A 12,262-nucleotide genomic window follows, 5' to 3' on the forward strand; every position below is an offset into this window, starting at 1 on the left:
GCTAAAAAGAGACACAGTTTACCAATCAGTATTGAGTAGTAGGAAAACAATCTACTTGAACAATAAACAATGTAGCTGAAGAATACATTTAGAAACCTGGCACATTGTTGATACTGCTGTGAGCAGATGGACCATAAGCACAGTGACTGCCAAACATCCCTAAACCCCACACACCAGACGTGGCTGCATGGCAGGACAATTTGAGTGACTGGCAGCTTGCTAACTGCTTCTTAGCATTTGTTTTTTAAAAATAGGTGGGTATGGAAACTTACATTTTTGTATATATTTGTGTAAATAAATTTATCTAGTCCTTACGAGAAGGTTAATAGTGACATTAACCTTGTACTTAGGCCATAGAGATAACCTGCCACTGTACTGATATTATTGATTGATGATGCAAACTGTGGCCCAGAATCTGATTGCTGCAGCAGTGACAGCATCCTCTGCCACGGGCACTAACCCTGTCAGGGCAGGACAGAGCAGCAGACCTGAGCACCCCAGGGTGGAAACAGGAGAACCTGGCTGTTCCTACCATCTGCTGGCCAGCAAGTGTTTCTAGAAGCAGAGTAGCATTTCTCAACTGGTGGGCTGTGGCATTTGAAAGTGAATGAGACATATTTATAGTGACTGTCAGGAGAAATGAAAAGGACATTATTACAAATCCTTTTATGATATAAAACAAATGGAATTCCTTCACACGGTGCTGCCCTCAGGACCAAGTAGCTGTGAGCCTGTAGCAAGCAAGTAGTACTTTAGGTTTTTCTCAATGGTATGTTTTTATTCTGACTCTTATAAGTAATGTAAGACAAATGTCATATTTGTTCATCATAGTTGGTTTTCATATGGTTCCAGATACCTCCATTCCTGTCAGTATTGGCAAGTATTCTTTAGACATGTATAATTTTTAATTATCACAATGCCTGCATTTTTCAGGGATCAGAATACTGGTTTTGGTTTGAATATTTTCTGGTTTTGAAGTGTTTTTGTAGGTTCACAAATAGAATGAATATGAATTAAAACTATTTAACTTGGATAACACAGCCTTATTCGCATATTAAATATAGGCATAAGTCATTGCTATTAATCTTACAACTATTAAGTAGTAAAAATCCTGCACACATTTGCTAGTTTTAAGTTATACTGCAACAGGTAGGATTGAACAAGGGAAAAAAGGAAAATAAAATACCATTTGGAAAAATACATCAAACAGCTTCCCTAAAGTACATATGAAAATTCTTCACATCTGGTGAACAGCTTAGGGCAGAATCCATTTCCATTCAGTTTTTGGACTTCTTTGAAGACTTAAGAGTGTACAACTAGAAGACACAAGTTGGGATAATCCAATTGGATATTAGTGAGTTTGTCTTCAAACTGTGAAGGTGGATTGACACACTGTGTGTGTGTCCCTGAGCTTGTTTTCTAGAGCTCCAGCAAATGCAATTAATGCTTCACTAAATGGAAATGGAATAGTCTGTTTGTTCCTGGGCTGTTGTCAGGCATTAGAGGGATTGTATTTACCTGCAGATCTGTTCAAGAATGCAGGCTGCCCTCTGTAGCCCTATGGGGACTAAGGAAGGACCTTTATTTTCTCAGACATTTTTTTGACTGTCTGGAGATCTAGAAAACACAGTAGTGTCTTTTATCAGAATAACATGATTGAATTTTTCTCTATGATCTTGATATGTTTTGGAACTTCAGCTCCATTTAAAAAGAACTCAAGGAGAAGGGATTCTCCATTTAAGCTGTTTGCATCTTAATAGTTATTTCATGCTGTTCCTTAGGTGGTTCTCATTTCCTCTCTTCTTTTTTCCCTTCTTTATAATATTATCATCAAACTTGTCTTGAAGCTTTTTCTCTTTGGATTGCTTGCTTTCATGAATATGGGTACCATCCTGAAGACAAGTCTTCTGATCCACAGGCTCTTTAGCTCACTTCTAGACTTCTCTGATCATTAGAGACTATTCACAAAGGGGAAAACTACAGCTGAAAGGAAGAATTCCCCTTAGCGACTTAGAAAGGAAATGGGCATTGAAAGGGCAAAGCAGGGATACTGCATCCCTCAGTAATCCAGCCAAGAGATTAATAGCAAAGATAAAAATAGAAAAATATAATTATTCTGACTTCATTTCCTCTCTTGGAAAAATGTAAGAGCAGGCAAGACCTTGACAACCCTGATTCCCAGGTTGCTATCTCCCTATCACACTTGTGTGACTTGAAGCACATGGAAGCCTTAGTAGTAAAACTAAGTGAATAATTCATGGCAAGCAGCTTATTTGATGAATTACTGAAGCCCCTTTTTCTGTTTGTGCAGTTTCCAGCAGATGACAATGTCTTTCAACTTATGTATTATTCAAATTTTCTCAACCATATTCTTTTTTTTCTTTTTTAGCATGCTCATTTGAGGTAAGACTTTCCCAGGTACTGAGAAGTAAGAGACTCTGGATGCTGCAGCTATTCCCCAAAATCATGTGGGGAGAGTCTGTGTCTCCCAGTTGGCTGAGCATAACCTTTAAACTGAAGAAAAGTATTCAGACAAGAGACAGCGCTCATGCTTTGTTTTCCAAAACAAAGAGACAGCAATGAATTTGAAATTCCCTGTAATTGCTTAATGTTTTCCCTTTCTGGATCAGAGAGGCATTGAGTGAGGTGTCATTCATTCAGATAAAAGGCTAAGGTAAAATATATTGGCTGTGGGTAGAGTTCAGGCTTAAATTTCTCCTTTTACATTCATGCAAAGCAAGGGCTGGGTGTTTACAGATGTAGTAGGACAGGGAATAGTCAGGCCCCTGTCTACTGATTTTAATATCTTTAATGTTTGAACGACATAAAAAGTGTAGTTTATTTTTATTTCCCTGAAATTTGTTTTGCTTTTCTGCGTCAAGCATTGTCATGACCCCAGATTGTCACGATTGTCACCTTGTGTAGCACAAAGCCTTGATGTGATTAAGTGATTGTGAGAAAGAAAAAAACTTATAATGATTTGTAGCCCCATTTTTTTTTTTTTTGCAGGAAGTATGATGAGCCTGTTCTCACTTGAATACAGGCAATAAGGAGCAGATCTACACTGGCATTGACCTTACTGAACAAAAAATGGATTTGTAAATGGAGAGTTGATAAAATCAGTTGGTAGATTGAATAAGGGAAGAATATTTGGTAGTCTGTAGACCAGGTTTGGATAATGTTGCAGAAACAGAAGTTAAACCTAATAGCTTTTATTCACAGTTAATTATCAGGGAGAGACTTTGGGGACATTGGAGACTTAGTACTTGGAGGGGACAAGTTAGAGTCATGAGGTTATGAGCAAATAGCATCCTTAAACATTTAGGAGAGAGATGAATTTGTAGTGGTGACCCTCAGCAATTCATTCTCTACATCTTTGTTTTCTGTTTTCCTGAGTGTTGCATTTATTGTAGTGACTTGTCTAACTTCATATAATTATTTTTATTTATGTAAGAAAAAGAAAGAAATTCCTGTATAATTGACATGATGTTTTATTTTGTCCCTATTTTTCTTTGATTAGAATGGAAGGTGGAAAGTTATGCCTTGATGAGATAGATTCTTGTGTGAACAAGGCTCATCTTTTAGCAACGGTATCCTCAGAGCCGATCTTTGACTGTTCTGCATTCACTGCTGAGGTGACGAAATCTGTGCTGCATACTCAGGATATATTACTTCAATTAATGTGGGGAAAAATGAGTATTGCTTGTTTCTGTGTGAAACATGTAGCAATAGGAAAGAATTGACAGAAATGGGAATGCAATAAGTTAAGGGTGCAGTTTAACAAGGTGTCTGACCAGTGTCACAAGAAATTATTTGAGATTTTACTTGACTTATTCCCTCTGATTTTCCTTAGAAAAGGAGTTGTTTCCATAGTAACAGCCACATTACATGGTTCTGTACTTATGATACCTCTGAGATAGACCAGCATCACAAAGAAATATACTTCTCAATATGTCATATAAAAATCCTCTACTTGTTAGTAAAAAAAAATCTTATTTTCAGCAAAGTAAGACACTTCTTTGAGGTTTCTAGGCTCTAGTTAATTTATTTGTCCTATTGTTCTGTCCCTCCCTCATTTATTATAGGTGGTGCTTATATTGCTGGCTATTAAGATGCCTGACACTTCACATTGTAGGCTTTTGTCTTCAGCTGCTTACAGCTTTACCAAATATTAACTATTTAGACTCATATTTTCTGTTCAAAGTCCCTGCCTTGTGCAGAGTTCTTTTGGAATATCTCATAGCTGTGCAGATATTTGTGAGAATTATCGTGTGTGTGTTTTCCTTTCTTTCTTAGTTTAATTGCTCATTGGTCCTTTTTTGAAGGATTGTATATTCCTTCTGGGGGAAAACCTAGTGTAGTGTGTGCCTTTTGCTGTGGGTCCTTTTCATAGCCTCACCTTCCCCCTCATCCTGAAATTTCACTCATTTTTGAGGATCTGCAATCTCTTATAATCTGAGTCAATTCCTGACTTTTGAGTGCTTCTGGTAGATCTTGGTAATGTGCTACTAAAACATACATGTATTTATTAAGTGTGTGTGTACATACAGATATAATGCATGTATTAATGCACTTAAATAGATTCCACTGGTTGTCTGGAGAATGACAGGTAGAGCAGTGCTAATCCATTTGTGTCAAGGAGTAACAGATCAGAAAGAGATATTAGAATAATTGGAAAATGAAGGCAGGATAGAACTCTAGCTCTTAACAATTCAACCAGTCAATGAAGAATTCAAATAGGTAAGGGGCTCAGTTGTCAGAGAGTGTTAATTTGCAGCCTGTTCAGAAGCTGCCATGGAGACTGTTAATACCTCAGATGCCTCTTAATGAATTTTAAAAACAACATACACTTGGTTTCTGCAGACTGGAATGCTGTATTTTGATTCATTCTTGTCACAAAACATACGGAAGCTCTATCTCTGAGTTCAGTGCTGTTCAGTGCATGCCAAATTATTTTTCTGGTCCTTAGTATAACACACTAAGGTATTTTCCTATATCTGAATATTTCAGTATCGTAATTTTTGTGGTTTTGTTTTGTAGTTTTTATTTGTTTGGTTTTGTGTTTTTTTTTTTTTTTTTTTTTTTTTAGTACAAGCTTTATGATTATATTGCTAAGCTACAAAATAATGTCGTGTCAATATACATGAATTTGCTCTGGAGTATACTAGTATGGCTTTTTTGGTGCAGTACTCCATCACTGTTAAGTGTAGTTAACTTGGCTGAGCCACAGCATGCACAATCCTGACACCTGAATTCTCTCATTTATTGGCACCTTAGAATATCACATCATATCTTATAGATTTAAGTTATGCATCATTTACCAAACTTCTTCTGGTTGCACATTTATTCTGGCATCCAAAACTGGCAGAAATCTGCTGGCAGAGTCCCTCTGCTGTTACTCCTTTTTCTGTTTTCTCAAGAGAACACACATGGGGTTGTAAAGGTCGTGTTATTTAGTACAGAAGTGACAAGTGAACTGTTCCCTCCTGCAGCCTCCCCATGCTTCTTTCACAACTGCTACTTTGATTTGTCACTGGGGTAGTCTCCTGTAGTCACCTCCTTGCATGACTACAGCTCGTGCTTTGACACTTCACTTCCTTCTGCAGATCTAAAGGGCTTGCTTCATAACAGTGAACTGCCATTCCTAACCTGTCAGGCAGCAAACAAATCAAACTCAGTAATGCAAGCAAGATCTCAGTAATTCATGAACCTCTGAAGCATCAAAGATAGCAAAAGACATATTTGTAGATGGGCACAGGCTGTGTTACACTATCACTGTGACACTTTATTTTGACAAGCTAGCAAATTTGTGGTTGTTTTCTTCCTCAGGATTTCGATCTCTCTTGGACTGTAACTCTGGCATTATTGATTGGGTTGCAGTGGGTTGGGAGCAGCAAGTTGGATGTGGGAGGTTTTCAGAGCACAGCAGTGCAGACACAGCTGGGCCCATGAGCATACTTGATCTGAGAGGGAGACACTTTTTCCTCAAGGAAGGACTACTCTGGGAAGTGAGCAAAAGACAGCAGCACTGGGCACTGATGTGTGTTAGGTCACTCCCTTGGCATAATTTAGGTACTTCTTGCAATTCCCCTTTTAAGAGCTGGGAAGAAGTGTACTAAACATCAGCAGAAATACAGCAGTTAAATAAATGTAGAAGTTTTGTAAGCAGGCTTGGGGACTGTGGAAGGTAGCTGGGTGTGTAGGTCTCTTTTTAATGATGATAATTTGGAGGAAAGCCTGGAACTATGAGCTGTAAAGTGAAGTAAATAGTGTTGCTAGTTATTTGCTTTTTCCTGTCTGCTCTCCTGTAGTCTATCCATGTATTCTCCTAACTTGCTATTAAATCCAGTACAAAAAGGCCAGGAGCTGAGTCAAGATAAATAAGCTGAAGAATACATGTGAACTTGTAAAAACAAGAGCCATTAATCAGTAGAACAGTGCACCTAATGCTGTAGTGGGTGTCTGCCCCTTGCAATCTTTCAGTCAGCCCTGGATGTGTTTCTAGTAGATATGCTTAACAGAGAGCTTGATGCAGAGTTGACTAGAGTAGAAACTGTGGCTTGTGGATACTGTCATCCCATGAGATGAGCCTTTTGGGAAAAGATTCCCTAACTCCTATTTCCTTGGCTGATTGTTTCAGCTTCCCTAATTGACAGTTATTTTAATTTTCCCTAATGTCAATGCTCTCAAGTAAAATTATCTGAAAGTGTAGATTGATTATTTTTTCTGGATAAAAGTAGATAATTGTATCAAATGAACAATATCTCATATTAAAGAACTATGTTATTGAAGCAGTGGTTTTTAACACTAGGTCCTGCAGTTAGATCAGTTTAGGCATATTTCTGTGTACATACAAAATTCATTGCCTTTGATTCTACAGATCTGTTAGCTGGGTGATTGTCTTGGTTTTCCTCCATGTTTCTGAGAGGATTATATCCTGTGTTCAAAATTATGGAATTCACCCATCAAATCATATTTCTTATTTGGGTAAAAATGTATATGGGACCAGATCTGAAAGATCCTGTGACTTAATGTGACTGAGTCAAAAAATGAGTGATGAAGTTAATTCTGCTGAGAGCAAATAAACATATTCATGTAAAAATATAATCATCTCTGTGTACATGCATATAAATCAATTCATAGTGTGGGAAGTGATGGTAGAGATTTTTTTTTCCATATTAATTATGGGATAGCTCTTCATATTGTGCCAAAGGCTGTGATTCTTTAGAAATATAAACTAAAAGACTTACTGGAGCACATTTCTATACTTCACCTGCTTACACATGTCTGTTTTGACAGGTGAAGGTGGGAACCTAGATCTTGGTTTTGTGCATAGCTGGTGAGGATTCTCACCAACCCCTAGGAGAATCCTTCTTTTGGTCCCACAGCTTAGACAAGCCTCTTATGAACAGTTTTCTGACAACATGAGTTCATCACTCTGAAGCTGTCAAATGCCCAATAAAATGATTACAAAGTTAATTTTATTGCATTAAATACTACAGAAAACCCCCACACCCACATTATATCATGAAAAGGTGCATGCATTTTCTGAATTTTCTTTCGGTTTTAATTTTCCCAAGGAAGAAGGAATAAAGCATCTGAAGAAACAGTGCACTTTACAGAGAAGGGTTAAAAAGGGTGAGGTAGAAAAACTGTTTCCCTTCAAGGTGAGAGTCAGGCCCTTGAGCTTGAAAAGAAGTGGGAGAATGGAGACTACATGAGAGCTTAGTCCAGCCTGGGGGAAGTGATTGGAGAATGATGATATGACTGAAATAAGCTGGGGTTTTTTCCCATGCTGTGTGTAAGTGTTACATTGTGTAGCCCAACTCATGTGATGCTGTCAACACCTAAAGAATTTTACAGAAAGGTTTGTAGTGAGCTGTTAAATACAAAAATCTGGATGCTTTACCTAGATTACAAAACCTCTGAGTTATTGACCTTTCAGAGGACTGTAAGGTCCACAGACGAGATCAAGTTCTGGTTTTGGGAGTCTGCACAAGCATCCACTGCAAAATTGTGGGCTTCAGGGATCTTTGGCTCACGGTATGATTGGGCTTTTCCTTTTAACCAGGGAGCTTATTTTACCTGCATTGCAATCAAAAATTTTTGCTTGATTTTTACCAAAAGGAGATCTATCCAACACAATATTTGCATTTTTAAGGCAAATTTTATTGCTACTTAGTAAAGTAATCCTTTTCCCTTAATGATTTTACTGTGAAGTTTGTACCTAATGTATGTTTTTAATTACTCGGTTGAGTCTGTCTCCAAAGTAAGGTCTGTCATCGATTTCCATCTTCAGTTTCCATATAATCTTTTCAAAGTGTTTCAAGCAAAAGCACAAAATTGCCCACATGGTGTATTTGATTTCTTTAGGCTATTCACACATGATAATAAGGACAGCACTGCAAATGTCAAATTAAAAGATCAGCTTTATGCCTGGTATAAACCAACTATACAGTGTTGCCTTCAAGTAGTAGGATGCCTTTTATCAGAAAGGGAGTAATAATGAATCCCTGTGCCAATCAACCCTACGGGCTTGAATGGAGAAAAGGAAAATAGGAGGAACAAATTTCATGGGTAAATACCTCTTTGATAATTTTTTTTTCTAACTGTATAAGAAAGTTCTTCCATTTATAGTCTCCAATCACCTGCATTATCATGCTTACAGTCTTTTTAATGTTCAGCGGTGTTGTTGCAGTGGTAGCACATAATCCTGCTTGTCTCAAGGGAAGTCAGAAAAGGCCAGATGATAGAATAAGAGGCCAAGAGAACAGAAAAAATGAAATAATTATTTTGTGCCCTATCTTGAATCTGCAAAATTTTGGTGCATTTCAAAATGCTCAGAATGATTGCTTCCCTGATTTCTTTTAGATCCATGTAAGTCCCTACTGTAGATTTGTTCATCTGTGGGGGAAAATAGTGTCATCAGTTGTGTGATTCCAAATGTAAAACTCTGAAAACTTTGCAATGTAAATGTTTTGAATGAAATATTAGGCAAATACTAATGTTAATTTTCTTTACATGAAAACAATATAGCATTTTTTTAATGAAATGGAAATAGGTTCTAAATTATATTCCAAGAGAAGAATGGCATTCCTTTAGTGACACTTTATTCTTTTGGCATACAGTAATTCTAAAGGTTTTGTGTTTCTAAAAAAACTGTTGGCTTATATTTTTAAGTATTATCCCAGCTCTGTGTTAAGTTCCAAGATAATTTATCACCTGTTTCAAAGACAATTGAAATAATTAGCAAAAAACTCAGACTTCTAGGAGTTTTGCACTGGGCCTTTGAAGTCTTTTGATTGTTGATTTTGTGTCAGTGACACTGTCCAACTCTTACACATTTAAAATACAAAGAAATAAACTTTCTGTATCTTTCTTTGTAGCTGAGGGATGAAAGCATGGCAAGCTGGAGTGGCACACAGCAGTCACTAGGCAGTCAGTAGAAGGAAAAAACCTGGCTCTGTAAACACTAGACCCCAGTGCACCACACAGAGATGACTAAAATGATAGAAATGATCAGTGTCTCTGCAATCTATAGCAGCCTGCATTATCTGCACCTGTCTTGTCAATTTTAATATGTAATACATAAAAAAGTTAACAGAACAGGTGTTATAATGCTCCAGTTCTTTTGTACCTTTAGACTTAAAATAGAGTATGTCTGAGATCTTTCTTAGTCTTAAAAAACCCACTGAAACAGAAGTAACAAAATCCCATAACATATTGCTGTTTTAAAGAAGCCCTTGAAACTAGCAGCTGTTTGCCTGCTGTGTTTCTTTCATATAGTGATGAACTTTCTTGTGTTCTGCATAACTGTTGGAATTTCTTAAATACACAGTATGAAAAAAGAACCTGGGTGGGAAACCTGGGAAAAGCTGCAGAATTAAGAAGTTTAGCCTTCAGTGATGATTCCTGTGGTTAGTTCTTGGATATCTATTTTTCATGCGTGGGAAGTGTCTGTTTGTTCAAAAACCTCCACCCTCACTGTGTTGGTAGAATCAACTGTAAGAATAACAATAAACAGTATTATATTAGAAGCAGAGTTGTTGCCTGCCCATTTTATAGTCAGTAGGACTTTGCAGAACTGAACTAAGGCCACCTGTGACCCCTGCTCACCAACAGGTCTGTGATTTTCTTTACTTACACAGTCTTGTTGAAGTCAAAGGGACTGTTGCTGATAATGTCCCAGGTAAAACACTAAACATATTAGACCTACAAAATGTAATTATTTCTCTCTGTATTGCACAGCCTACATTTGACTGATCAGTCATTGCTTTTAGGATGCAGCTAGTGAAAGAGAATGCACAGCCATGAATGTAAAGTCACGCTGCTGTTAGGAAAACAAGCTGATGTCAGTTGTCTCTGTGTGTTTGGAAATTTGTATACAGTAGTGGTTTACCGTGGAGAAGAGTGGGACTTATTCTAAATTAATATTATGCCCATAAAATTACTCGATCTGTGACAATCAATTTTTATTATTTCTTTTGCAGCACTGCTAGCTTTGAAATGCTGTTCTGTTTTTATTCTTACGGAACTTCTAGCACTGAAAATGAATGCAGGATTTGACCTTTGGTGTGGTTATGAAGAATACAGCTTAGATAACTTAAATGAAATGTCCTCTTAGTTTGTAATTGTAGGTATGCCAAAATTGCTGTTAATGTCTCTTGTCACTTGGGATTTTCTCAAGGATATTGAGAAAAATTGAATGGTAAATGATTGAACTCCTTCAAGAGGTGATAGTGGTGTAGTATTTGTCAATTTAATGTCATAATTGTTTTGGTTATACCTTAGATAATGTCTTTTAATTTACACTCAGTCATTCTAAGTGCTTTTTCTCTATTGAAAGCCACTCTAAAATTAAGCATATCCATTTTTCTTTCCTTTTTAATTCCTGCATAGCAAATACTAAGGAGACAGAAATTACTTTGTTGTTGCAGAGAGAGTATTAGAGGGGAACTTGCTTACTTAGAGCAGCTTTGATGGAAGCTCAGTGTGACCTGTCCTTATATTCTAGGCTGTCACAGTGCAATCTGGCATCACAGAGAAGCTGCCAGGGAGAGATTTGTGTGAATGAAAGTTCTGCTAGGAGTAGGCATTGCAGGAGAGCTCAGAAAGTTCAGAATTTATGTAAAAGCTCAAAGTCACCAATAATGTTTTAAAGTTTATATATATATATAAATATGCTCTCTCAAACACACACACACATATATATGTTTCTATATGCATATATAGATATTCATTCTGTTATCTGAAGAGCAGGCAGTCCAAACTGAGGCCAAGAGACAGTGGAAAAGAAAACAAAGGACAGCAGAAGGTATTTTCTCCCCTATTTAGTGTTATCTTGGTCTACATATAGCTTAACTTTTTTTCTTTATGTATCAGTAAATTTTTGAATTTTGAATGTTTGAATGAAGTGAGTTGAAAGCTCTAAAGAGATGTCACAGCCTAGAGTGGAAGTCCAATGGGGATTCCTGTAAAATGTCGTGAGGGTGTACAGACTGCCATTATTTCCAGGACAGAGGTTTGAAGTGACATTTCCCTACTGAATGAGAAGTTTTAAGAAGTGTAGAGATAAGTGACAATGAGACTTGAATTGAATGATGAAGGAACTGATCCTTACCTCTTTGTTTGAAAACACTTTCTGAAAATAATATATAAAATATACAAAATAACACAAATATTTTGCTATTAAATAAACTGGAAACAAATTTTGCAGTGTATCTTGGGTTTGGAGAACCAGATATTATTTGGTCAAAAAGTCATATTAGTCTTACAATAAGAGATGACTGAAGACCGTAGGCTTTTAAGTGTACACAGCATTGTTCAATAGATCTGTCCTTTGGCTGGGCAGGGCTGCTTAAGTGCTTGTCTCTGAGGTCACTGTGTTGCCGTTTTGTTATAACTTTTATGATTATAAAGGCTGAAGAAGGAAAAGGAACCCTCAAACCTTCCTGCAAGGCAGTTCAATTTGTGGTAAGCTTTTCAACCCTGTGGCCTGAAATGGGAAGAAGTGCCCAGATGATGGAGCACTGATTCACCTCATTTTTCTCTCTCTCCAGTGCAACAAACTGATATCCAAAGAGGTTTTTCTTTGCTCTTCCTCCTTTCTGTACAATTAGACAGGCAGGCAAGAAAGAACATATATATTCTCTAACTATTACTTTTATATCTTGTGATAATAATTAAGTTGTACCAGATCCAGGACAGATGTATGAACAACCCCAGCTAATAGATTTTGTTATAAACTCCTCTCAATTGATGC

Source organism: Agelaius phoeniceus, chromosome 9, assembly GCF_051311805.1.
Source record: "Agelaius phoeniceus isolate bAgePho1 chromosome 9, bAgePho1.hap1, whole genome shotgun sequence".
NCBI classification, from domain to species: Eukaryota; Metazoa; Chordata; class Aves; order Passeriformes; family Icteridae; genus Agelaius; species Agelaius phoeniceus.